General features: G+C 40.3%; 1 long non-coding RNA gene across 1 annotated transcript in view; it reads left to right on the top strand.

The window, feature by feature from the left end:
- The first annotated feature begins 2,145 nt into the window (after positions 1–2,145).
- LOC149918414 (uncharacterized) overlaps positions 2,146–25,409 on the top strand; it is a 37,309-nt gene continuing 14,045 nt past the window's right edge. The window contains exons 1-2 of the long non-coding RNA XR_016465429.1: positions 2,146–2,406; positions 2,923–3,009. This is a non-coding gene — a long non-coding RNA (uncharacterized LOC149918414). The remainder of the gene's footprint in view (positions 2,407–2,922; positions 3,010–25,409) is intronic.

Below are 25,409 nucleotides of genomic sequence, written 5' to 3'. Positions count from 1 at the left end.
CTGCCATATAGCCATTGGCCTTCACTATCATCTATTCTCCCTTTGGATCTAAGGAGGTCACTATCCCTGGAGGTGTTCAAGAGTCGTTTGGATGTGGCACTGAAGCACATAATCTACCTGACATGATGGTGGTTGGTTGATGGTTTGGCTAGATGATCTTATTGGCTTTTTCCAACCTAATGATTCTATGATACATACTAAAGAGTGTATCTGGAGCGAAGGAACTTTAGCCTATCTTGTTTCTCTTCTGTTCTGCTAGGCATGAACAAACCCTTGCAGTTGCAGCAGTCACTGTGACTGATGTGAATCGGGATGACAGAGGCAGCATGGATAGTGTCTGGAAGATATTTCAGATACTTAACGCCTGCACAGTGCTGAGAGCACTTTTACAGTGCAATAGGACAATATTTATTAGGTGCCTGGCAATCTCATTGTTTTCTGCCCACTCTCAGTTTTTGCTATTTTTAAGAGGCTCTGTAGTTTATTCATCTTACATGTAATGAAGAGCTTAACTGTTCTGACACCTGAACTTTTGAGAACTCTTAAGAACTCTTAATTGCTCAGCTTAGAAAAAAGTCTAGGCCCAGCACAGAACAGATGTATAGTAATAAACTTATCTCATAATGTCAAATGATTAAACAGTGGATTTTTTTTACATTTAAATATACAAGACTTTCCATTAAGGGGCTTTGTTGACTCTGATAACAGTTTCACAACCATTAAGTTTATTTCTACAGCTATTTGTTAAAAGCTAATAGGGAAAATAATAGAAACTAATTGAAAAGCAAAGCAAACAAAGCAGAGCCCAGAATGTTTCTGTTAATAAGCAATAGAGATTGTATTGATTTCATTTTATAAACAACATTAATCCTCAATAACAATTAAAGTGTAGACAGGTTGCTTGTTTAAGTTATCAGATAAGATGGCCTACTCAGGTATATATCAGGCGTAGTAATTTGAAAAGGATATGAGGATTCAAGAAGCTATTGATCTATCCATCATGAGCTTGTGTCAAGAGAAATGTTCTTGGCAAGGTGCAGCAGTTCTGTTTCAGCTGTCTTCAAATCACTGCTACTCAAAGATCAGCAGTGCTAAAGTTCTATCTGCTGGAAAGCACTGCAAGCCAAAAATGGTAGAGTTTCAAAAGCAGCTTTGTGTATTTTTTAAAGAATTTTAGGGATGAGTGAAGTGAAGTGTTGGATGTTGTGTGCTCCCAGTACACAGATGGTGGAAGTGAGTGCCTGTATCCTCAAAGCTGTATCCATGTTCAGGGCTATGGTAAGGTTTCTTTCTGGGTGTACTCGGCTGGCAGGAAACTGCAAAAGCTGTTTCTGAGATACTTCTGCTCCTAAACCAGATGCAGAACAGAATCCCATTCCAGTCTGTGGCTTGGAACTTTAAGGAAAACTGAAAAATAATGATGCAAATGCAAATCTCTTGAAATCCAAATTACTTATAAATTTTCTATGAATTTGTTTTCGTATGACTTCGTCTGTTAGCTGGTGATTGAAAGCCTCTTGAGGATTGTCAACACAGCTGACCATGGAGGTGCTCTTTTTGTTCACCCAATGGTGTAGCAGCGGCTAGGAAGAGCAGCAAGCCTGTCTGCAGCATATCCAGGCTGCCCTCTCTCAGTCTCATGAGAAACCTGAGCTTAGTTACCAGCCTGTGCAGAAGACACTATCCTGTCATGGCTGCTGCTGGTTTCTATGCCAGCTTGCTGAAAGCTGAGTGACAACCTACTGTGTCGTGCATCTCATTCTGACAGAGGCATGACTTGACCTAATGTTCTGAAGAAATTGGACTGATTTTCAGTTCAGCATCCGTTAGATGAAAAAAGAGATTGAGTGTGATTGTGAGATCTTGTGTTAACCGCTCACCTGGGAGGAAGGCACTGATGTCAGTTCCTGTTTTATTAAACATGCAGCACAGAAGTGTGAAATAGGCAGCAGAACAAGGACTGACACTCTGTTTTCTCCTGCCAGCTGAATGTCTAAGAGTCTATACATTCTCCCTGGCTAAGAAAATATCTGATTATTCCAAGTAGAGTGGAACTGCTTCCTCAGGAATGGATGTTATTAATCCCAAGCTGCCTTGTAGTCTCTTCAAGAGAATTGATTTGAATTCTTTTGTGGTGAGGGGGAAATGAAGGCAGTTCCCCTATGGATGTGGGTGTGGTCTCTGGTTCTGAGCCAGGTGGATAAACTAGGGGTAACCTCCTTCAGCTGTGCTTTGAGAAAAATGGTGCATGCTCCTGCCTCTGACTGTGGAGCAGGGTCTGAAATGCCCGTAGTGTGCCCTATGTCCTAGGAAAAGGTCAGATTTAAGAGAAGATCTTCTCAGCAGTGCTTTCCGTTCTGTGGAAGCCCTAGCCCGGGGTGCATCAGGCTCAGAGCTGCCGATCAGGTGAGAGAAGGGATTGTCCTGCTGTGCTCTGCACTGTGTGGCCTCGCCTGAAGCACTGGCTGCAGGTTTGGGTACCACTGTATAAGAAAGACATAGAACTATTATGCCCAAAGGAGGGCTTCTAAGCTGCGGAAGGGTCTGGAGGACAAGGAGTATGAGGAGCAGCTGTGGGCCCTGGGTTTGTTCAGCCCAGAGCAGAGGAGCAGGGGAAGCCTGATGGCGGCTGCAGCTCCTCACAGGTAGCGAAGGGGCAGTGCTGAGCTGTGCTCTGTGTGACAGCGACAGGGCCCGAGGGAACGGCATGGAGCTGCGTCAGGGGAGGGGAGCTGGGTTAGGGAAAGGTCTGCACCAGAGGGTGGTGGGCACGGAACGGGCTGCCCAGGGCAGTGGGCACGGCCCCAAGTGCCAGAGTTCAAGGAGTGTTTGGACAGCACTTTCAGATGTAGGGTTTGGATTTTGGGTGTTCCTGTGTGGAGCCAGGAGCTGGACTTGATGATCCTTGTATTTCTTTTTCAGGTTGGGATATTTTGTGATTCTATGAAGAAGATATTTGGATGTTTTCAAACCATACTTTGCTCCAGGAGGTGCTCTGAGAAGGGCTTAGTGAGTACAGTGCCTTTTTCTCCTTTCTGAACTGAAATGCTTCTCTCTGCAAATGAGCACTGGGATCAAACTCCTGCTTTTGATGGAGAAGTAAGACTGGAAATAGCCATGCTGGAAGCTTGTAATTTAGTGTTCTTTGTTCAAGATAAAATACATTACATTTCATACAAATCAAATTTAAGAATGGAGCAGTACACTGCATATATTTGCATTTCTGCTTGTTTAATTTGTATGATTAATTAAGGAGAGCAATAGAGATTGCTGGAACTATGAGATGACTGAGAGATAAGAGAGGAAATTGACATGAATAGAAGCATTTTCTTCAAGTGTGTATCTGTTTACAATAAGATTGCCTGGATTAGAAAGATGGTTACAAAAAGGAACCGCTGTAGCTGTCTGTCTTATGGCAGAGGCTTGCAGTTGCCCCAGGTAAAAATTTCCTGTTAACTTTTGCAGTCTTTGGAGAGTAGCCGACTGTCATGAATTCCTAGTCAATATTTGTGTAATGCTCTTTGGCAAGTCACACCATTTGCTATTTGCTTGATCAATGCATAATAGGCCAATGACTCAATATTATAAAACTCAATGACCTGTGAAACTTCAACATTTACATTTCTGTTAAGGTCTTAAATAGTTTTTTATTAGTAGGAACTCAAGCTAAAATGCCAATCAGATAAGCTTGATGACAATTATTAGGTATTTTTTTAGTCACATTGAAACAGATTCTAGTGCTTTTTCTAAAATTAAACATAATATGAAACAAATGAATTTACTCACAGGGAAAGACAAAACTCATCATGTATTGGACATATTAGAAGATGCAAAGATCAAAGTGTCTCCTAGAAAGCATCAGAAACCTATCTGGATTTTTGGCTTTATTTGGTTGACTTCTTATGGCATGTTGCAGCTGTTACACCCAAACAGGCAGAAAACATTTACTGTCTTACAGTGGTAGCAGTATGTTTCACAGGACCTCTCTGTAGGAACCACGGTCATCTGGTTATCAAAGTCTGTGTAGCTTTGCTTCTTTTAGAATATTAAATGTATGACAAGATGAAATCCTGATTGCCTGTATTCACAGTAAAACTCCCAAGGGTAGTATGTCAGTCCCAGTGGGGAAGATTTCTGCCTTTCACTTAGAATCATAGAATCATAGAATTACTCAGGTTGGAAAAGACCTTAAAGATCATCAAGTCTAACCGCAACCTTTCAGTACTGCCCTAACACTAAGAACCCTCTGCTAAATCATGTCCCTGAGCACCACGTCCAAACCGTTTTTAAACACGCTTACATTTACAGGCTCCTGAAATACTCCCTTTACATCCTGTTGCCCATGCTTACGCTGGCCCCTTGCAGCATAAAGCAACTTTAGGTGTGACTTAACCCGTGGCTATTTGAGTAGATTGAGCATTCTCAATGATGGTCAGACTCTAATTTGCTTTCCATTGCCACAGAAGCTACTGCTCATGTTGAAATGATGAGTGAATAAATGAGCACTGCCAGAGAGGAGGAGGGTGGCTGCTGCCAGGCTGGATGCTCAGGCACAATGTCCCTGTACAGGGCCACTGGCTTCCACAATTGTGTTTTTAGCGTTTGGGTGCTCCTAGGATATTTCAGCGCAAAGTCAAGCGTGGAAATGTGAATTGCTCCTGCATGTGGGTTACATGGCTAAAAGCTGTGCATTTGGCTGGCCAGAAAGCATTAACAACACACAGGTGAGCCACTGGGTCTAAAAAGTGGATTCTTAATTTGGTCCTTAAGTGATTACATTGCTAGTCCTTTTTGGTACAGGATCAAAAGGATGAAGTTAAACTATTTGTTGCTCGGTGCAGACACCAGAGAGTGTTCATGCCAGCAAGTACAACAGAAAAGCAGAGCCATATCTTCTCATCTGTTATAAATCAGTCCCTCCAAGCTCATTGTCAGGTGCTGCAGTTGTCTCTGTATCAAACAAAGCTAATTTGACCTGCTTGCTGTTGGCAGAAAGTTCAGCTATACTAATTGTATGAATGTACGTTTGGTGTAGCAGAATTATATGTTAAAATTATAATTCTGGATTAAGAAAGTAGATTCAGATATGTGCAGATATTACCACATACATAGAAATACTTTTTTATTTTTCATTTTGAAGTACAGAAACTTGAATAATCATCCACAAGGTACATGTTTACCAAAAAATTGATGAACAGTCTTATTTATTGTTTCTATTCAAAAACTGTATCAAGATTAGGTTCAGCTGTGAAGTGAAAACTCTAACAACAAAAACGAAGCTCATAGTAATTTTCTGATCTAATTAATAGTGAGGGCAGGCACAAGGAATATTCTGCAGACCTTCAAGGTTCAGCACTGGAGGATCTAAAGGAGAAAGCTAGCAGAGGATGTGACAAAGGACGTGAGAAACACTCTACTGGCCAAGCTTGAGTTGGCAAGGCAGTTGTATGGAGCACATGTAGCAAATGAGGGGTAGTCTCAGCACTCAGAAGGGTCCAAATTTGTGAGCCTCAGCAGTCACATTGGACATTACAACACTCGTTCCTCAGGAGAGAGGTTGTGGTGATGTGCCTCTGCTCACAGTGTTCATGTTTACATCTCCAGCAGCTCCACTGCACTGCACCCAAAGCCTTTATGGACCAGGAATAGTTGAGATAAGTTAGGTATTTCACATAATGCACATGATAGAAAAAATTATCTAGTAGTACACGCTGGAAGAAAGATAAGCCTTATTGGAGTATCCCTGTATTTCTGAAGAATTTGGACAGTTTTAATTGATTGGGACCATGCTGGCCATGGTACAGCAGCTCTGTTCCAGCAGTGCTTTGCATCCCTCCCTCAGCACAATGGGCTCTATTTACTTTGCGCTGTATGAACGCTTAGTAAACATGTGTGTATATGTAAGTGCAGGTTGTTACATGCACTTACTTAAAGCAACTAAGAGCAACTGTTGGGTCACTATTTGCATGAAGAATGTGTGTGGGTTTATCATTATGCAAAAGGTATCAGACACACCTGCCAGAACAAATGAAACTTTTCTAGAAAAAACAAACCTGCCTTTTTGTTTTATTGAATATCTGCAATCTTGTCTCTTGCTATTGCACCACACTTGGAATGTCAACAGTGGGTTGGCAAAGTTTGTGTCACCCTGATTCATGCAACCCTTGAAACCAGTGCTCAGGAAACAAATTAAATCTGAAGCAATGTGAGGACAGGGTAAAAGGGTGAGGAGAAGGAAGAGGTAATCATTCTAGCAAGGAAAAATTAAGATTATGTTAACACAGCACAATGCTGTGGAGCCAACACAGTGTTCCTGAGCAGCATCAAACAGGTGGACATAGCCATTTTAGGTAACTTGAATTTAAAATACTACCCATGCTTGCTAGTCAGAGCTTGGTGGCATAGTCAGAGCAGTTCACCCAGTGCCTGCAATGGGATTAGGGTTAGGGTTAGGTACCTGCCGTATCTTTCTTTTAGGATGGACTTGTGTCTACTTTCAGTGGGAAGGGACATGTTCAGGCTGCCTGTGCCATGAGGCCTTCGTGCCCAGGAGAAGCAGCTGCCCCCAGGCCCCAGCTCTGTCCAAGGGCAGCCCTCATCATGAGGAGTCCCACTGAGCTCGGGGGCAGCTCCCAGAACCCATCTTATTGCACTGAGAAATGGACTCCACTTTCCTTTCACCCCTTTGTATGTATGAAAGGGCTTTGTTCACTTCTGGGTTTAAAAGCATGCTTTGGAGACTAAAGTTCAATTTACCCTGCCTACTTTTTATTTATTCTGTTTGTGCTGTAGTAAAAGCAATCTCACTCACTGCTTCTCTACTTAGAAAGTCAGAGAGACTATTGGGTGTTTTTAGAAAGCCCTGTTAATTGTGTTACGTTGAAGAAGAAAATTGGAGCTATCCATCACATATGTATAAAAAGAACAAACAAGGTAGCCCTCTTGGGAATAAGCAGTGAAAAAAAAAAACAGCAGCACAGAAGGCAAACCACAAATGTTGTTCATTATCTTCATTTTCTGAAGCAGTGAACAAGGAACTACATAGACCATAAATAACAGTGACTGTGAAATAAAAGGAATAGCAAAGGAGGGAATGCTAGTTTAGGGTACGGTGTAGTAGGTAGCAGTGTGTTTAATGTAATAAGACAAACGATATAAAGGGAATTCTCGTTTTTGTTAGCAGTGTGTGCTGTTAGGTGCTACCTTTGCTGTGCATGGATGAAACAAGCTCTAATAATAGTCAGAGTTCATCCTAAGAGATAATTTACCCTTAGTACTCCTTGTTGCAAATATAAGAATTTGCTTTGTTTAGTATCTGTGTATACCATTCTGAAGTCTGTCCTCAGTGCTGTGAAAGGATTACACGGACAAAGCCCCAAACCTGCCTCAGTAAGTTTATGTTTCCTTCTAGCATGCTAGTGATGTGCCACTTCGTGTGTGACACTTTCTTTCCTCCCCTGGATCACTTGACATCTTCCTAAGTACAATTGGGCTTGTCTGTTTATGCTTCTCCCTCCAAATCTTAAACTGAATTAGTGCTCAGTGCTTAGGTGGAGAAAGAAAGGCTTGAGTGTTGTTTCTCAATCTCCCTCTGAATCAGAGGCCATCATGAACTCAGCTAATCCATGCTGTCAAACAATGAGACTTTTTGCTCATGGCAGTGAAAGAAAAGTGAACTGAGTGCTTTATTGCTAATGCCAGGCTTATAAACTGCAACAGAAAGTGGAGATGATGCTACCAAAGTAAATGAAAGAATAATGTGACTGTATATTGTGTGCTTATATTCCCCTACACCTTCAAATAAATTCTGAAACATTCAGTGAAATAGCACTAATTTCTCAGGTGTGTTGCTAAATGAATGAATGAGTGGAAGAAAGAACAGACAGAGAAGACTGTAAGCCAAATTAATCTTTTAAGTCACTGCACTAAGTTCATCAGTTCTGCATTTATTTGGCCAGTGGAGTGATCTCTGAAATGAATTTGACCTACTATTTTATTTTAAAAGTAAGACCTTGGTCTTGCAAAGATTACCACACCTGCTTCTCGTTAAGCATGCAAGTAATCCCAAGGAATTCAGCGTGATTCTTCGCATACCTGAAGTTCTGCATGTTCTGTATCATCAGATCTGGCACTCCTTATCACTGTCAACATGTATCCTTACTGGAAAACACATTAAATCTGAAAATACTGACTTGAATGTCAGCTCTCTTGTCTGACAGGCAGTGTCATCTGTTCAGGAACTGACTGTAAGTACTAATGGAATATTGAGACCATAGGAAAAATAAGCATCAGAAATATACAGCACTACCAAAAGGGGGAAAAAAAAAAAAAGGTAGAGATGAACATAAGAAAAGCTGACAAATCAAGCTCATCTTGTTGTCTTTATTTATTACAAGAAAGGAAACAGGAAAGGAAACATGATCACATAAAGAGTACTCATTTATTACAACCCACAGAATATAACTTGTTGTTCTGTTATGCTCTTGTGACCTGACAAATATATCTTATTCTGTAGAATCTGACTAGGGAAAAAAATGAATTGTTCTCTGCTGTAGCTTTCATCCCCTTGAAACAGGATATAAATGGAGTAGATATACATAGCTTAGCAATCTACAGGCTGGTATTGGTAGGGCTGCATGTCCCTGATGAGGAAGCAGCCATAAAATTGTTCAGGCAGTTCTGTTCAGGGAAATCTGAAGGAATCACCTTGACCTTGGTGATGAGCCCACGTTTCCCTGTAGAAAATGTAAAATGTACAAAGGCAGGAGAAGGGAATCTCACGTTCTTCTGCCTTTGATACAGCTGTTTGCATTCTCCAGATGCCGGTACAAATGCGAAAGATTGCTAATCTTGACTTTTTCGTCAAAAGCATTAAATCCTTTAGGCTTTCAAACAACCAGGATAGCACTGTTTTAGTATTTACATTTTATTCCTCAAGCTTAGATTTTGTGTAGAAAAAAGATTCTCAGTGGTTAAACGACACTTATCATCCATTATCTTAAAATCAAACTTATAAACACTATAGGTTTCCTCTGCATGTAGGAAGCTAGTAATGGAGCTAGGAAATGATGGTTTAATAATATCACTTACACAGATTAAAAATATAATCTTAGCTTTGATTACAAGAGGATGAAGTATTATGGTGATGCACCTTTTTGGTTGTATCGCTAACATGATGATTTATTGTATTTTCATCTATTCTGATTTTCTTGTGCATGTGTTCTACAGCCTAACAGTGGATCTTCCTTTGATGGTTATCAGATATTTTCCATTTGGCTATTTTGTTTTATTGTAAGACTAATTTGCTAAAAATAAATGAGCTGTTGTTTATTTGTTTCCTATGATTCTGGGGACAGACCATTGCAGTCAGCTTCTCCCGACACATCGCTCAGCACAAGAAAATTTCTCTAACTTGTCTTGTTGTCCCCAGCTGATATCCTCCTACTGTCTTTTAACATAAACTTCTCCAATACTGTCTGAGGAAAGGGAAAATCCCAAGACACACGTGCACATACACAAGTACCAGAAGCACCTTCTCAAAAATGCTTTCAGAAACGGACTTAATGCATCTCACACAGGCTAAAATCAGCCTCTCTTTTAGATCTAATTACATCACTTATGTAAGTGGAGCCAGCTGGGCTTATTCTATCTTCTTCAGTTCCTAGAAGGTTATTCTAGCTCAATGCCTATTAGGTAGCTGTTGTCAGGAATTTTACAGCTGTACTCTGAGAAGATAATCTATGATCAGTCGTCTCATCTCTAAGATCACTGGTAAACTTGTTTTTTGCAATTTCTAATTTGCTGCCCTCCATCCTTGCTTTTCAAAAAAGGAAATTACTGGAGCAGCCAGGACAAGTTCTTATACCCAGGATATGCACTCATAGCCTAGCTTCAGCTGTGACTGGGAAGGCTAGGGGACTTTTTTTCTGGCTGGGAGCCATCAACCATGCAGAAAGCATCTGTATGGTGTGGGGTGCTTAAAGGAAGGAAAGGTGTCTCATATCCCAGTTCTTTATAATTCCAGTCATGTTGGAGGGCTTATTTTGAGCTGGAGTAGGAGACTACTTTTTTCTTTCTATTCAGCAGAAAGTGTTTAGACAGTTTGAAGAACTCTTATATCTCTTCCTCTATTTGAACTCAAGTCTTCAATTAGATGTAATTGAAAAAGGTTCAGTAAATGGCAGGTGCCTGCCTCTTTGGAAGGCATAATTATGACTAGCTTGCAGACTTGGAATTTTGATGACTGAATAAATAAAGAAGACAGATGTGTTTGTGTACACACCAACAGCAGTATTAACAAGATGACACATTGACATGTGTATTTCTGTAGTCTGTAGAAAGAGGGAGAAAGTGAGGGATTTGGAATATTTTTTCCCTTTTATTTGTAAAATGATCATCTCTTATTTCTCTCTTCTTGTCTGTGAATGAGGGGCTTTGACATTCATTTGTACTAGCTAAAGGATTCCCATTCAACATACCTCAATAAGAGGTCTTCCCTAGTATTTCACTTTCCACTTTAAATCTCCTTGTACTTTCCCTGTGTATTCTGCAAGTAATGACCTTGAACCTTATTAAAAATTTAAATGTAATACGAAGTAATTCTGATTCCTAAAATCAAAAGATTCCTCCTCCCGCCCCCCCAAAAAAAAGGCTGTGTGAAAGACACCTTTTTAAAGTAATCTTAGACATGTTGTTGCGTGGCATTTTTATCCAATAGAGAAAAGAAAAAAGACAAAAATAACCAAACAGAGATGAAAGTTACTGTTTGGTGCACAGCAATAAAATAGTTGGGTAGCTAGGTTCTTTACAAGGTCTTGCGCTCCCATTGCCATGACTTGCAGGTGATGATGCTAGGAGCAAACCAGGTTTTGCTAACAAACCAATTGCATACAAGCTGTTATCTAATCTGTGCCTTAATATAATATTGATGCTTCTAAAACATTAACTATCTTCTCTTCATATATTGTTAACCTGCTTATTATTATTTGATCTGATATTGAAAAATGTTCTCAAAGCACTGTTTGGTCAGCAGTTCTCTGGCCTTATTTATTTTTTTTCTCATTATCTTGTGTGTTTGAGATTCATGTACTATTTTGTTGTATTCTGTCTGTGCAGCCATGGCATAGTCACTGTTGAAAATGATTCACTGTATTTAAATACACCGATCGGTTTTCTCGTATATTTTTAACACACTTCCTGAGCTCAGTTCAATAACAGTGTGTTAGTTTAAGATAATTTCTCTTAGTCTTCATAATACAGACTTTGTACGCGGTTGAACTTTGCTGGACATATTCTGATGCAACTCTTGTTGTGAGGAAGGGGTTCTGCATTGCTGTATCTTACAACTTCCTTCACTTATGCTGATGTGTAAGATTAAAAAGCCAGTATGTAAGCTAAAATAGATAGTATGATGCCTGTAACCCTTCTGATGGTGTACGTAGGGCTGGGGCACTTCAGTGAAAGGAATGTAAAGTGAGTATTTTACTGTCACTCACGAATTTGCCTCTGCTATAAACAGTGAACAGTATCTAAGAAGGCCCCTATCAAGGATGGTAAGGATTGCCCAAGGAGACAGCTTTATTCATCTATTTATCCTGCAAAAATAATATCAATTGCCAGGGATATGTTTCATTCTTCCTTAAGGAAGAATAAAGGTATGGAAACTATCTAAACTGGGGGTAAAAAACCTGAGCAAATCGAGAAGAAACTTTTACAAGTTTCTTCTTCTTACAGAATGTTTTTTCTGATGTCAGACTATGATAGTTTCAGACTATGGGGCTTTTGAATTCTACTATCCCTGTTAGCTCACAGTTCTCTTCTGTCTTCTATTCTGCTCACTGAAATAGTTTATTTCTGTACATGAGTGTCCATGATGTGGTGGTGCCATTCAAACTTGTCTTTCCCTCAACCAAAATAAAAGTTCTTGCCTATGAGATATCTGGTTTCTAACCATTGTACTCACCATTGTGTGCTGCTTTGTTTTGCTTTCTAGACTTGCAAAGTCACATCTGCCTTTACACACTTGCACAATGTGCATTGTTTGCTCCAACAAAGCTGTTTTGACATGTGTCCTGTTTCTACCACATAACTGGCATGGTTCCTCAAATAACTTCCTTGTGCAAAAGAATGGTGCCAATTTTATACCAAATGCAGAAAGTGTCAAAGTGTATCAATACCGCGAGGTTTATTCTTGCAAAATTAGCTCACTCCTGCCTCTGTTGGATTGGTCTTGCAGTTCAGATGTATTCTTTCATCTTTTCTCATTTCAGTAAGAGCTGTACTGGTGTTGCATGCTCAATGAATATAGTGCAGATCATTGCTGTAAGAGCTCTGTTCAGCTTTATTGCTTTTGATGATGAATTAACCTCCCATTACATGCATTGTGGGACAGTAATATGAAAGATAGGAGCATTTCTTTATAACTTCTGGATGTGGAATTACTTCTTGACTACAGCCCTCCTCCCACTGCAAGCACTATAGTTAATGTGTAGCATTACATTTTTTAGGTAGAAAATAAGTAACAGGTGCCTTTAATATAAAGATATTACATTTGCTCTAGAAGGTCAGCTTTCAGCCTGGACTGAAATAGCCCTGAGAAGTTCATTGCCAGAGATTTTCTTGCTGGTATGGCCTAGTACATAGAAGCAAAGCACAATTTTTGTGTCATTTAGTTTTGCTCCTCTTTCCTTTGCTAAACTGAAGGGAGGCATAACACAATTTCCAGATAAAACTGCTTCTGTATCACAGAAATGTTAGCAGAGTTATCTTTATCATTGGTTGTATCACTTCACAACTTTGTTGTTATCAGGATGTCAGTTAAGTTTGTCATATAACCCTGGTCTGAAGTAAGAAAAACTGCCCTGAAGTTAAAAAGAAAATAAAAAGCTATTATTTCATTCTTTCATTTTTTATTATTTTTCCTAATATTAAAATTTAAGGATGGCCACATTTTGATTGTTCATCCTCCTCCCCTTTGGTCTAGTTAAGGAGAGAAGAAAGAGAGAATCTTAGGAAAATGTACATTAAAAATATTATTAAAACTATAGAAAAGTGGCATAAAATGGATAGCGTGTGTTAATCTGTAATGTGAAAGTTGTTGTTCTGAGGCCCAGCCATCTTCTTAAACTGTCCAGAGTGCTGGGGTCTGTGAGAAGGGCTGCAGGGTGGAGTTCATGTGAGTAAGAAAGGTCGTATGACAATAGTACACGATGTTCTCCTGCCTGTGAGTCAGAAGACATTTCCACAAACTCTTTTGCATCACTACAAAATATTTTGAAGAAAAAGTATTTGTGCCTCAAAATGTAACTTAAAAGCTGAAGGAAGCGGAAGTCACTGTTTGGGTAGAAAGAAAACTTGCATCTTCTGGGGTTCAGACAGCAATAAAGATCTAAATGTATGAGCTAGAGGCTGAGGCATGGAGCAGAACTGCAGTGAGAAGGTACTGATTTGCAATCAAAGTTCTTCTAACAAAGACATCCTTCTGTCCGTATCTGAGCAGGTCTGTTGCAGTTGTGGTGGGTGAGTGGAAGGCACTTGTGTTCCATTTGCTTCCCTCACAGGACAAGTCTGCCCCTACTTATAACATACGTCTGTGTGCTCAGAGACCGTGTTCTTGTCAGCAAAACCCTCTGCTGGATGTTCATGTAAAATACACATCAAACACACACACAAAAAAAGATTTTAAAATGTGAAAGTATAGATGTGGGAAATACTTACTAGTACCTCATTGAGAACAAGTAAGGAAATACTAAAAATGGAAATTGTGCAGTGTGTTGGAGTGAGTGTAGTTTTGAATTGTGCAATCTGCACTGCTGTGAAGAAACGTGTTACCAGCAGAACATGGCTGATATACTGTAAATGATCACCGTTGCAGTTTTGATGCAATTTGGGGCTTTGCCAGTTAAGCTTTTGATGAAATCCTTGATTCTGATGTTTGCATTAAGAAACCACCTTATTATATCATAGAAAATGTATTGCTGCAGATTATGTTCCAAAAAAACATAACTTGTGTTCTAGTAATGACTTTAAATCATCATGGGAATTCACCATTACCTTTTGATTTGCTGTCAGAGAAGTAATTCTCTTAAATTTTATTATCCATCTGAAAGCCTGTTCTAATCTGTATGATTCCAGAACTAATGCAAAAAGTCTGTATTTTCAGTGGGGGGGAAAAGATGCTGATTTCCTAATTGGGGGGAAAAAAATGAATGAGAGAAATGTTTTAGTGAAATGATCTATTTGCAGAACGGAGAGTGTTCAGTCACCTCCCCAAAAATGCAGAACTGCTGTGTCTGTTGTAGAGTGCCTCTAGTCACATGCAGACACCGAGTCATTGCACACATTGTTTCAGCATTTCACCAAATAACTGTACCCTCTGCTGTGTAGTGCACTGGCTTATTGCAATGTGTCATCGTTCCCTGAGCAAAATTATTAAATGTTTGAAAGTGTCACTGATACCTGATGCAGAAAACATCTTTTATGTCCTTATGTCCTTCCATTACTTCTGCGTAGGTACCCTAGTTTTTAAGGATGAATTATCCCTATTTAGACAGCACATGCGTTGTTAATAAACCATGAAAGAGCCATTTTCAGTTCCTCAAAATCCATTGAGAACATATTTGCGTGCATCAGTTAATGTTAATTCTGTGAATAAGAAAGTCACTCTTCGGATGTGTAACAAAGTAGTTCCATCCCATCTCGAATTTCTTTATCAAGATGGAGGGTTGTTGCCCCCTAAGGTACTCTGCTGCGTTGCTACTGTATTCCTTGGAAAGCTCTCTCAGGATGATTTCTCTCTCTTGCACAGGGCAGCATCTGGCACCTTTATCAGCAATCACCATGCAATGCTATTTTTCTTTCAATACAGCCTGCTATCTCTTTGTTTCATCTCAATTTCACAGCAATTTCAACTGCGGTATTTTCATTGTGCATTCTATTTTATTTCTGGGTTTGTTTTTTATTTCACTTTATTTTATTTCCCGGAGCATTTAAAGTTCTTAGGAGTTTTCTCTGCTTCAGCCATTGGGATAGCATAGCACTGCCCTGACAATGTGTCCACAGTCATTTCCTGTTTTAAGTACTGCCATATCTCATATTATATCACTGTGTGCAACTCTTGGCTAGTCGTGCCAGGAAAAAAAAAAAAGGTCTCAATATGATTTTTCATAGAAAAACATGGGTATATTTATTTGGTTTGCTACTACAAATATTCTTCCTCTAGGTTATGACCGGGTGAATTCCAGGCCCGTGGAAGCCAATGGAAATTTGGCACTTGGCTTTAGTGGAGCCAGGATTTCCACTGAGATTTTTGCCTGTTTAGAGAATTGGAACTGACAATGATTGTAGACAAAAACCTTGGAACAACGCAACACTTAAAAACAAAACAACAAAAAACTACTCATGATTCAATCATCTCTTCTACTATCAAATAATGATTTTTTTTTTCCCCCCAACACTGCATGAAAGCAATTCAAACAACTCAACCTCATGTTTTGCTTGGCTTTTCTTTTGAATCATTACCTGTTGTTATTTGTATGATGATAGGATCAAGGAGCCCTAGCCACAGATAAGAAACTCTGTGTTGTATAAACAGAGAGCAAAAAGACAGCCTCCTTGAGGCTCACCAGGAGATGAGGGAACATAGGAAAACACTGTGAATATGCCTATCAGTATTTAGGCTGTGCATCGGCCTGGCTTAGGTGGCATATCAGTACCTCTCTTCTAGGTGTTATGACAGAGAAATGCCTTACAGTGCATTTTGTGGAATATAGAAGAGACCTGCATTGGTGTTTATAGACAATTCTTTCAAAAGCGGAAGAAAAGAGAAAGGTGTGTGTGAATGAAACGTCTAGAAAGTCGGTAGGGGAGGCTGGGGTTATGAGCTGCTGACTTTGTCAGCAAGAGGAATGGAGTTGAGGGACGAAGTACTGGTGATTCAGAAGAAGGAGCTACTTCATCTCACCTTTCCCTTCTGTTACTGTCCTCAGCGTGGCTCCTTCCCACACATCTCTGGTGTTTCTAATGTTGGTTGTTTTTTATTTCCTGACTTACTTTTTCTAATTCCTTTCTATCTGAGCACTTTGCTCACAGAGACGCTCAATTGGACTCTGTATTTTTCTAATAGTGGTGGGAAGAGGAGATAAATATTGTTCTTGTGCGTGAACTTGGGTGAGCTTTATCGTGTGTGTTCTTTTGACTGCTAAGCCATATTTCCTGCCTGCTTTGTTACCCGCAGCAGTATGTAACTTTCCTTCCTTTGTCCCATTCAAGCTCTTAAAGAAAAAGGAATCAATACTGAAAGCAGTTGTGGGTTTGTGATTATTATTATTATTTTTATTTTTTTTGCTTCAACTTTAACTGAAGGCTGCGGGGAGACCTCATTGTGGCCTTCCAGTATTTAAAGGGAGTTTTTAAACATGAGGGAAATCAACTTTTTACAAGGGTAGATAGTGATAGGACAAGGGGGTATAATTTAAATCAAAGGAGGGGAGATTTAGATTAGAGGTTGGGAGAAGCTGAGAGAGCGGTGAGCTGCTAGAACAGGCTGCCCAGAGAGGGTTTGGATGCCCAGTCCCTGAAGATGTTCAAGGCCAGGTCAGATGGGCCCTGGGCAGTCTGATATAGTATTTGATCTAGCAGCTGGCAACCCTGCTTGTAGAGAGTTTGGAAAGTGATAATCCTTAAAGTCCCTTCCAGCCTAAGCCATTATATGATCCTGTGAACTTGCCAGTAGATTCTTTAACTTTGCAAGAATAAACACCCTCAGTTTATCTGTGCCACACTAGAAGGGCATTTTCAGACACATCTTCAGTTTTGGGTATTCATGACCTTTCTGACCACAACAGGGTAAGTGAGTGTCAGAAGTGGCGCTTCAATGCTTGTGTAGCTGGGTGCCTGATATTAAAACGGCTAGAGCTGGGCAAGAACCAGCATCCTTGTCTCACAGTTTGGTTTCAAAATTGTGGCTTTCATCTCAATGGCAAACAGATATATATTATGTATTTTAACTTGGGCTCTGCTTTGCTGTAACTGCTAGGAAGCTAGAAAAAAAAAAAAAATTAAAAGTAATCTTGAACTTGAAATTGTTGCCTGAATGAACTTTTTTAAATATGAAAAAGATGTGTTTTGCCATCTTGGTAACTTTTTTGTTAATGTGTTTTTTTTTGTTTTTTTTTTTTTCCCTAATGGGGAGATCTATGTAGAGGGATTCTTTTCTGGAGAAAAAATATTTTGTTTTGGTTTCTGGACAAATTGATGCTTTCTGACTAGGAAAATTGTATCAATAAATTCCCAAATGCCTCCTCTCCAGGCTTACAAACTTAGCATAGTGTCACATTAGAGAGCTTTAAAAAAATTTCACCTTCACTCAGTAGTAACTGAGCTGTCTTCTGAAGCCTGATACCACACTTACTGTAGTCAGCCACTTTTTGCATTTGATGGGCTTTACATCTTAAAAAAAAAAAAAAAAAATCAAAGCAATTGGTTTACTGATTTATTTATTTATTTAGACATATATTAGTAGTTTTCACACAGGATCTCTGTGGAACTCAGTGCGTTTTGTCAGGTTTGTAGATGTTGAACCTGAAGCATACAAAAGGCGAAGAGACTTCCCAAGAAGATGTTAGTGGTGTGATGCTGAGCAACAGCAGCATCTCATCACTAAACTTTGGCCTTCAGAGTACAGGACAGGAAGTACAGACTGGGCAGTAGTAGTATTCATGATGTGCATGGTTTTTACATTTGTGAGTATGAGCTAAGGATATACTAAGCACAGGTGGATTTACAAGTCTATTAATAAAGTTCAATTCTTACTGCTGCTGAAGTTGGTGGGGAGCTGCTGGAGTTGGATGATAAAGCATTGCTTCAGGTGGAGCAGCATGGTATTCAAGGATCAACTAGTGCAATTCTAAGAGAAGCACGCTTTCCTGCATGCTGTCCCAAATGACTGTGCCTAAAGCCAATAATAGTTTCAGAGTCCCAACTCAGCTTCAGAGACTCTGAGTAGCTGAAGCCTTTAAGGCACAGTTGTCAAGACATTTTTTCTTTTTTTTTCTTTTTTGTAGAGAAATAGCACTTAAAAACCAGCAATCCAATTGCTGTAACACAAACTACAGACTGTTACACTTTCTCTGTGGGGTCACATCCTAAGCATTTGTTCCAGCAGGAACAAATTTCATGGTCCATATTTCATCTGGACAGGGCTTTTAAAATCAGATTGTCTTCTACCAAATTGAGTTTGCTATCCTAGACTTTCTTTGAAGGCTGAAATGTGTATGTCTGCAGCATCAACCTTGGCTAAATTTGTCTTGCTGATCATCTATTTGGTAGCTTGGAAAAAATAATATTCTTATCCTTTTTTCAAAATTTTCACCAAGCTCTTTTTGGTAAAGAGTTGATAGTCAAACTGAAATTGATACTGTGTCAAATGTCAAAATTTTCCTATGTGCAGCTTAGAATTACAGCCTCTTTTGCTCCTGGAGCTCATGACTTCTCAATCTGCAAGTTGTCAGTTGTGACTGGATTTTGTCGTCAGATCCTGAAAAAAACAACTTTCTTGGATGATTTAAATGTTACATTTTCTGATATATATGCAGTTCTGGGCCATCTTTAATTCCTTCAGTACTTTATCTTTTTTACATTGTTCTTGTTCTGCTGGACAAATGTGGTTTAGCCCAGCATGCAGCTCAGCACCACACAATCATTTGCTCAGTCTTCCCCAGGAGGGATGAGGGAGAGAAGTGGAACCAAATAGAACTTATGGGTTAAGAAAAAAACTACTTATAACAGAAAAGGAAAATAGAAACAAAAACTTAATGATAATTATATGTATAAATGAGGGGTGGTAACCAACATGACTTCACCAAGGGCAAGTCATGCCTGACAAGTTTGGTGGCCTTTATGATAGTTACAGTGTCAGTGATAAAGGAAGAGTAGTTGATGTCATCTACCTGAACTTTTGCAAAGTGTTTGATGTTATCTTACATGACATGCTGATTGCCAAATCGTAGAAAAATGGATTTGATGGATGGACCCTCTCTGGATAAAGAATTGCCTACATAGTTGCACTCAGAGAGTTGCAGTCAACAGCTCAATGCCAAGTGGAGACCAGTGATGAGTGGCATTCCACAGGGCTCAGTGCTGAGACTGGTGTTATTTAACATCTTTGTAGGTGATATGGACAATTGACTCAAGTGCACCCTCAGCAAGTTTGCAGATGACACCAAGCTGAGTGGTGCAGTTGACACGTTAGAGGCTTTTTAATGTCCAGGATAGTATTTTTGGTAGTGACGTGTGGCATGGGATATGTTTCCAGACATCTGGTTGCTTTCACCATTGTTAGCACATAGTGCTTGCCGTGGTGTTTATGTGGAAGAGTTAGATAATCAATCTGCCAGGTCTCCCCATATTTATACTTCAGCCATTGCCCTGCATACCACAGTGGCATTATCTGTTTGACTTGTTTGATTGCAGTGCATGTTCCACATTCATGGATAATTTGTGCAATAGCATCCATGATCAAGTCCATCCCTACATTCTGAGCCCATCTGTATGTTACATCTCTTCCTGATGGCCTGAAGTATCATAAGACCACCAGGCTAAAAATAACTCACCCTTATGTTGCCAATCCAGATCTGCCTGATCCACTTCAATCCTAGCTGACCAATCCACCTGCTGGTTGATGTCCTTCATTGGCATGACATTTGGCTGAACATGAGCCAGCAGTGTGCCCAGGTGGCCAAGAAGGCCAATGGCATCCTGGCTTCTACCAGAAATAGTATAGCCAACAGGAACAGGGAGGTGTTTTTCCCTCTGTACTCAGCTCTGGCAAGGTCAAATCTTGAGTAATGTGTTTGGTTTTTGGCCCCTTACTATAGGAAAGACATTGAGGTCCTGGAGCACATTCAGAGAAAGGCAACAAAACTGATGAGGGCACTGGGGCATGAGTCTTAAAAGTGGCTGAAGGAACTGAGATTATTTAGTCTGGAGAAGAGGAGGCTCAGAGGAGACCTCATAGCCCTCTACAACTGCCTGAAAAGTGGGGTCAATCTGTTCTGCCAGATAACAGTGATAGGAAGAGAGGGAATGGCCTCAAGCTGGAGGTTCTGATTGGACATTCAGAAAAATTTCTTCTCCAAAAGAGTGGTCAGGCACTGGAATGGGCTGCCCAGAGAGTTAGTTGAATAATTGTCTCTGTAAATATTCAAGAAACCTGTAGATGTGGTACTAAGCTGAAGTACCTGCTGTGCTGTCTCTTTTTTTTTTCCTTTCTTTCTTTCTTTTTTTTTTTTTTTTTTGCTGTAGATGCTATACTTTTCTTCCCTTACATTGACTTCTTGTTACTGGCCATCTGGCTATAGCACATCTGTTTTTGTTGTTTTTTTTAAAGTTTCTGTGAGGCTCTGATCATGTCCTTCCACTGTTTTTCTTCATTTTCTTCACTGTTCTGTGAGTGGGTTACCTAGCCCAGTTAATTACTCATCTCACTCCTGTGACTGTTTCCTGGCTACGAGGAGGAGACTGTAGGAAGCATTCATAAGTATGTAGAAGATTTTAAAAATTCCTGCTGAAGCTGAATCCATGAAAGAATGAGGAGTAACTTGTTACAGTCCATAGACAGTCCAGTAATTACATGGCAGAACACTGTCTTACTGTCTTTGGGTCTTGAAATTGGAATATCTCCTAGGTAAATTTTATTTCCTACATGATTCTTTTGTTGTCTTTGTACTGCTGTTCTGTGGCTGTTGAGCAGCAGCTTGTGGGCCGCTGCTTTGTGTCCTTGCTCCTTCTTGTCAGCCTCAGCCAGTTGCTGCCAGGGGCACAACATGGAATTTGGAAGTGAGGGAAGGCAGAGCATTACGAGAAGGCAAAAGGTGCCACACTCAGCCTGTTGTGTGAGAAGGGGAGGTCTAATGTACTTACAGGGACTCACTCTTTTGAACTACCTCTGAAGTAACAGCAGCAATGTTACCCATCAGATAAGAGATGTAATGGTGAGATATCTGCTTCTGTACCAGCTTCATCTCCCGAACACTCACATGAAATCTCCTATGGGAATTTCTGCAGATTTACCTAGAAGAAACTTGAGGAGATGTGCAGCGCCTCTATTTATTACAACAATTGAAACAGTCATGGCAGTAAGCAAAACCTGCTAGCAGGCTTTCATACTTGTTTTCCCTGGCTTGCGAGGACAAGATGCAAGTGGGAGGGAAATATCTTGGAAAGCAGCTTTAGAGAACTACTCTATGCATAGCATATCATACAGTTGATCATTTCTTAACTTATATGCTTTGGTAGTAATTTTGTTGTCATGTATGTAGTTACACACCTGTCTTGCAGGCATTTTATCCATGTGTAATTTCCAGTGGCATTTTCTAAAGCCTGGGGACTCAGTTCAGCATACATCACAGAGTAAAAGATAACTGTATATTTATGCTTCTGTTTTGTAATTAACATGAAGCTTCATTTCCTTTGCAGGGTAGAAAAAGCAAATAGCTACATTACATCTTCTCTCATTCATTTATTCTGTGTGTGTTGTAAAACTCCCACCAGTTAAGCTTCCCAAGGCCCAGATACTTTTCTTCTGTTTGCTATGCTATGTTGCTTAAAGCCCAGTATAGTGAACAGCATGGCAGGAAGAAAATTCCTAAAGTTCAGACCTGCCTGCTGCCTCTGTGAATCATGTCTATCCAAGACTGGAGGGATAGAGTGTGACAAACAGAAAGACCAGATCCGGAGGAGGGGATAAATGACAGAAGCCCAAGAATGATCATTTTAGGGAGACAGTTAATTCAGAAACCTATGAATGCTCTCAGACTTATTCCTTCATTTGTATAACTGTTTCTACACCATCTGTTAAGTGGTTACTAATTATTCAATAAGTAACTGCAAAATGAGTAAGATAAATATCTGATTGACTTTGGAATATGGGAAGTTCTGGAGCCCCAGTGAGAAACGTTTGTCCAATTTGCAGGGAAAAAGACAAGGTTTCAAACAAGTTATTGTAGAAAAGGCATTAGCAAAAACCTACTTATTTGTGTATTTAGTTACTGAACTTTGCTCCTGCTGCTCTTTTAATGTGTTGATTTGATCTGTGTTGTGGTGGAAGGTGCACCATACGTGCTCCTCTGATGATAGGCACCTCACAGCTAGCACATAGCAGTCAACTGAATGGAAAGTTTAAGACTTAAGAGCAGAGTGCTGTGGGGCATGGGAAGAAGTTTTCCCCCCAGGTTGATGAAAGGCCCAGACCAGCTCCTGCTGGCATGCTATAACTCTCCTGGAAAGGAGGGCAGAGAAGATCAAAGGCAAAATACTGCCAAAGAACAAAACCTATAAAGATTCCTCACCCTGTCTAATTATCACATCACGCTTTGAGCCAACATGTGAGGCTTGTGGTGCCAGCTGTGAAGAAGGCAATTAATAACTTTAAACTGAACTCAGCTCCAGGCTCAGGATGAGAAGCTGAGAACAGTTATGTATAGGTAATGGGGCTGCTATTTCCACCCTTCATGAAGCACACCAATTGCTTCATGGCTGTGTAGTAGGGATGGTGGGAAATGCCTTTGAGAGACTTTGAGAAATAGGATGAAATCTGTAGGTTTTTAAAGGTCTCTGTCAATCCTAACTAGGTAGTGATGGCACTTCAAGAGGGCAAGGTGAGCTTTGCTCACATGGTGAGGTCTGGAGTGCTGTGTTGAAAGTGCTGTGGGGGAAGTAGGTTGGGGTTTGAATTCTGCTGACCTGAAATGAACCTTCCAAACCAAATAGAGTTCTTTACCAACACAAATTATGCTTTGGCTTCCTTCAAGGGAGCTTGAAGACTTTCTAAATGCTCCTGGTTGAATCACTGCAGCAGCTGGGGGAGCAAACTTTGTAAGTAGTGCTAGCTCCATTTCACAGCTGCAAAAGCTAAAGCACAGAAGGCAACATAGACTTGAGCAAAAGGTCTGTGAGGTTCCAAAGGGATGCCAGTTGTTTGCAACCAGTCTCATGCTGAGTGTTCTGTGGGGCTCATAATTTCTATTGTGAACCCATGTCTGAGTCTGTCCACCAAAACAGGGCACTTCTTTGGCGCTGAGTGAGTTCTTTGATTCAGTGGAAGACTGTGGCTGAGACTAGGAATCAGGTGTTTTTGTTTAGGAGACCATTCCTGGAACAGGATTCATCTTAGCATGTGAACAACCTGTTCCACCTACCTTGTAACATCTCCATGCACCACACACCAAGCATTTCTTATCTATGGCAGGCTTGGCAGCCAGAAAAGGGTTCTCCAGTACCTGATGTGTGGTTTATGGAAAGAAGGATTTCTTGACCAATTTTATTACACATTAAGGGGAAAAAAAAAAAAAAAAAGCCTAAGTGTGTTTTATATGTACATCTAGAAGAAATCCTTGGTATTTCTGAAGTTGTTTCTAAGCCACCTTGTTTCAATTTAAGATTTTTCTATAAAATAAACCTCCTTAAAAGCTGCATGTCGTTACATTTTGACTTAAAATTAAAGGAACATTGTAACTCTTTTATTTTGCTAATATTCCAAAAATAAACATTTTTACTTATAAAGCTTTTAGGAAAATTCATTCCTGTTTACGGTCCCAGCACATGCATGTGCTGGTTCCAATTCTGTCAGCCAAGCAGCTGTCCTGCCATTAACGCTCTTTAGCAGCTGTGTTCTTTCTGCTACCTGGGGATCTGTTAAGAAGCGTTTACAGAGTTTCATGCAGACAGGTGTCCTGCAAAAGCAATGCCGCCTGCAAAGGAATGCAATAAGAGCAACTGCTCTTCCAACACCCTCAGATATTTTGAGCATTTTATTTCACTAATAAAGCAAATTATTAAGGTGCTCCACCTTCCTACTGCTCAGATAGTTTAAATAAGGAAGTTATGCCCTTGCAAAAAATGTTCACTTGAACAGTAAAATTCCAGCCCCACTTTGTGGCTACAGTGCATTCTGAAATAAGCTAGAAGGGTGCTAAGGGATGCAGCATAGCTATCCCTGAGAGCTACCTAGCACAACTGTGGTGCTTTTTTCACTCATGCATGCTGTAAAGACAGGCACCACAGAATAGTCGCTCCCAGACTTGGGGAGACAGACTGTCTTCTTGTTTGCCAAAGGAATACATCTTGTTTTCTGTTGTATCTTAATACCCTCCTTCCCTCCTTCCCTTCTTTTTTTTATTTCTCTTTCTTTTTAATTTAAACTTACATTAAAATTGATTAAGTTGCAGAACTGGGCATGACTGCAGTTTTGAGAAAAGCAATTTGGATTCTATCTGAACAGTAACTGTGAATTTCAATGCTCACAAATGTATCAGGTTTCATCAAATGTTCAAATGTGTAACATTTCCAGGAGCAGTATAAAAGGAAGCTGCTAGCTAACATTTCAACTCACGAATGACCAAAATTAGGCACTTGGAGAACCTCAGAAGTGCTCCAAGTGCAATGCAGAAATGAGCATGTTTCCGTGCAATGGCTTGATCCTATGTTCTTAGCATGCTTTCTCAATGATGCTGGGAAATGGAGACATGGGTTGTTTTTTGGTTTGCTGCTATGCTACTCTAAACTTGTAAGAGACTGGTGAAGTCTGCAAGGGTTGCTTAAGAGCCTGATGGACATAATTAATCCCAGTTGCAAGGCTTTTGTTATGCTCAAGTGCACCATGAGTTGCAGGCTTTGTGGTTCATGGGTGTCAGTGTGATTATCTGGCAGAGGGTACCTAGTACAGAAAAATTAAGAGAAAGCTTTTGGACCGGATTTGTTTACCTGCAGGTGAATAAAGAATATTGTCTTCTGTCCGAGATAAGAATCACAAGAAGGCTTAGGTTGGAGAGGACCTTAAAGACCATATAGTTCCAACCCCCTACCGTGGGTGAGGTTGCCACTCACTAGCTCAGGCTGCCCAGGGTCCTATCCAGTCTGTCTCTGAATGCCTCCAGGGATGGGGCACCCACTGCTTATTTGGGCAAAGAAATACTCTCTGTGGAAGAGAGGAGCTCAACCACTGGCCCATGTGTGGCCCAAGTGCCTCGTGGAATACCTTGGACAGTGAAGGGCTCTCCTAATTTAAGGATGATTTGATGTACCCACTGAGCATTAGGATAAATATACACTTATTGCCAGCACCTTTCTGTAGAGCTGAATGTAGAGTATATTGAGGGCATGTCTACACCAATCACTGATCTGGAGAAAACTGTGCTAGCTCCAAGCCTGCCCATAAAACTGCTCAACAAAATAAAACACTAACTCAGACCCTGGATGGGATGCAGTGAGACCATATTAGGCTTACTCTTGGAGTCCTCAGTACTGCTTCATAGGACACTGGAATGGGACACGAGGCTTTGTGCCCTGGGCTTGAGGTAAGATAAGATCTGGACCAACATACCCAAGTTTGCTGAAAGAAGTCTCCAGTTTCT

Source organism: Phasianus colchicus, chromosome 3 (genome assembly GCF_987193195.1).
Source record: "Phasianus colchicus chromosome 3, bPhaCol1.hap1.1, whole genome shotgun sequence".
NCBI classification, from domain to species: Eukaryota; Metazoa; Chordata; class Aves; order Galliformes; family Phasianidae; genus Phasianus; species Phasianus colchicus.
This window is presented reverse-complemented; position numbering and strand designations above follow the sequence as displayed.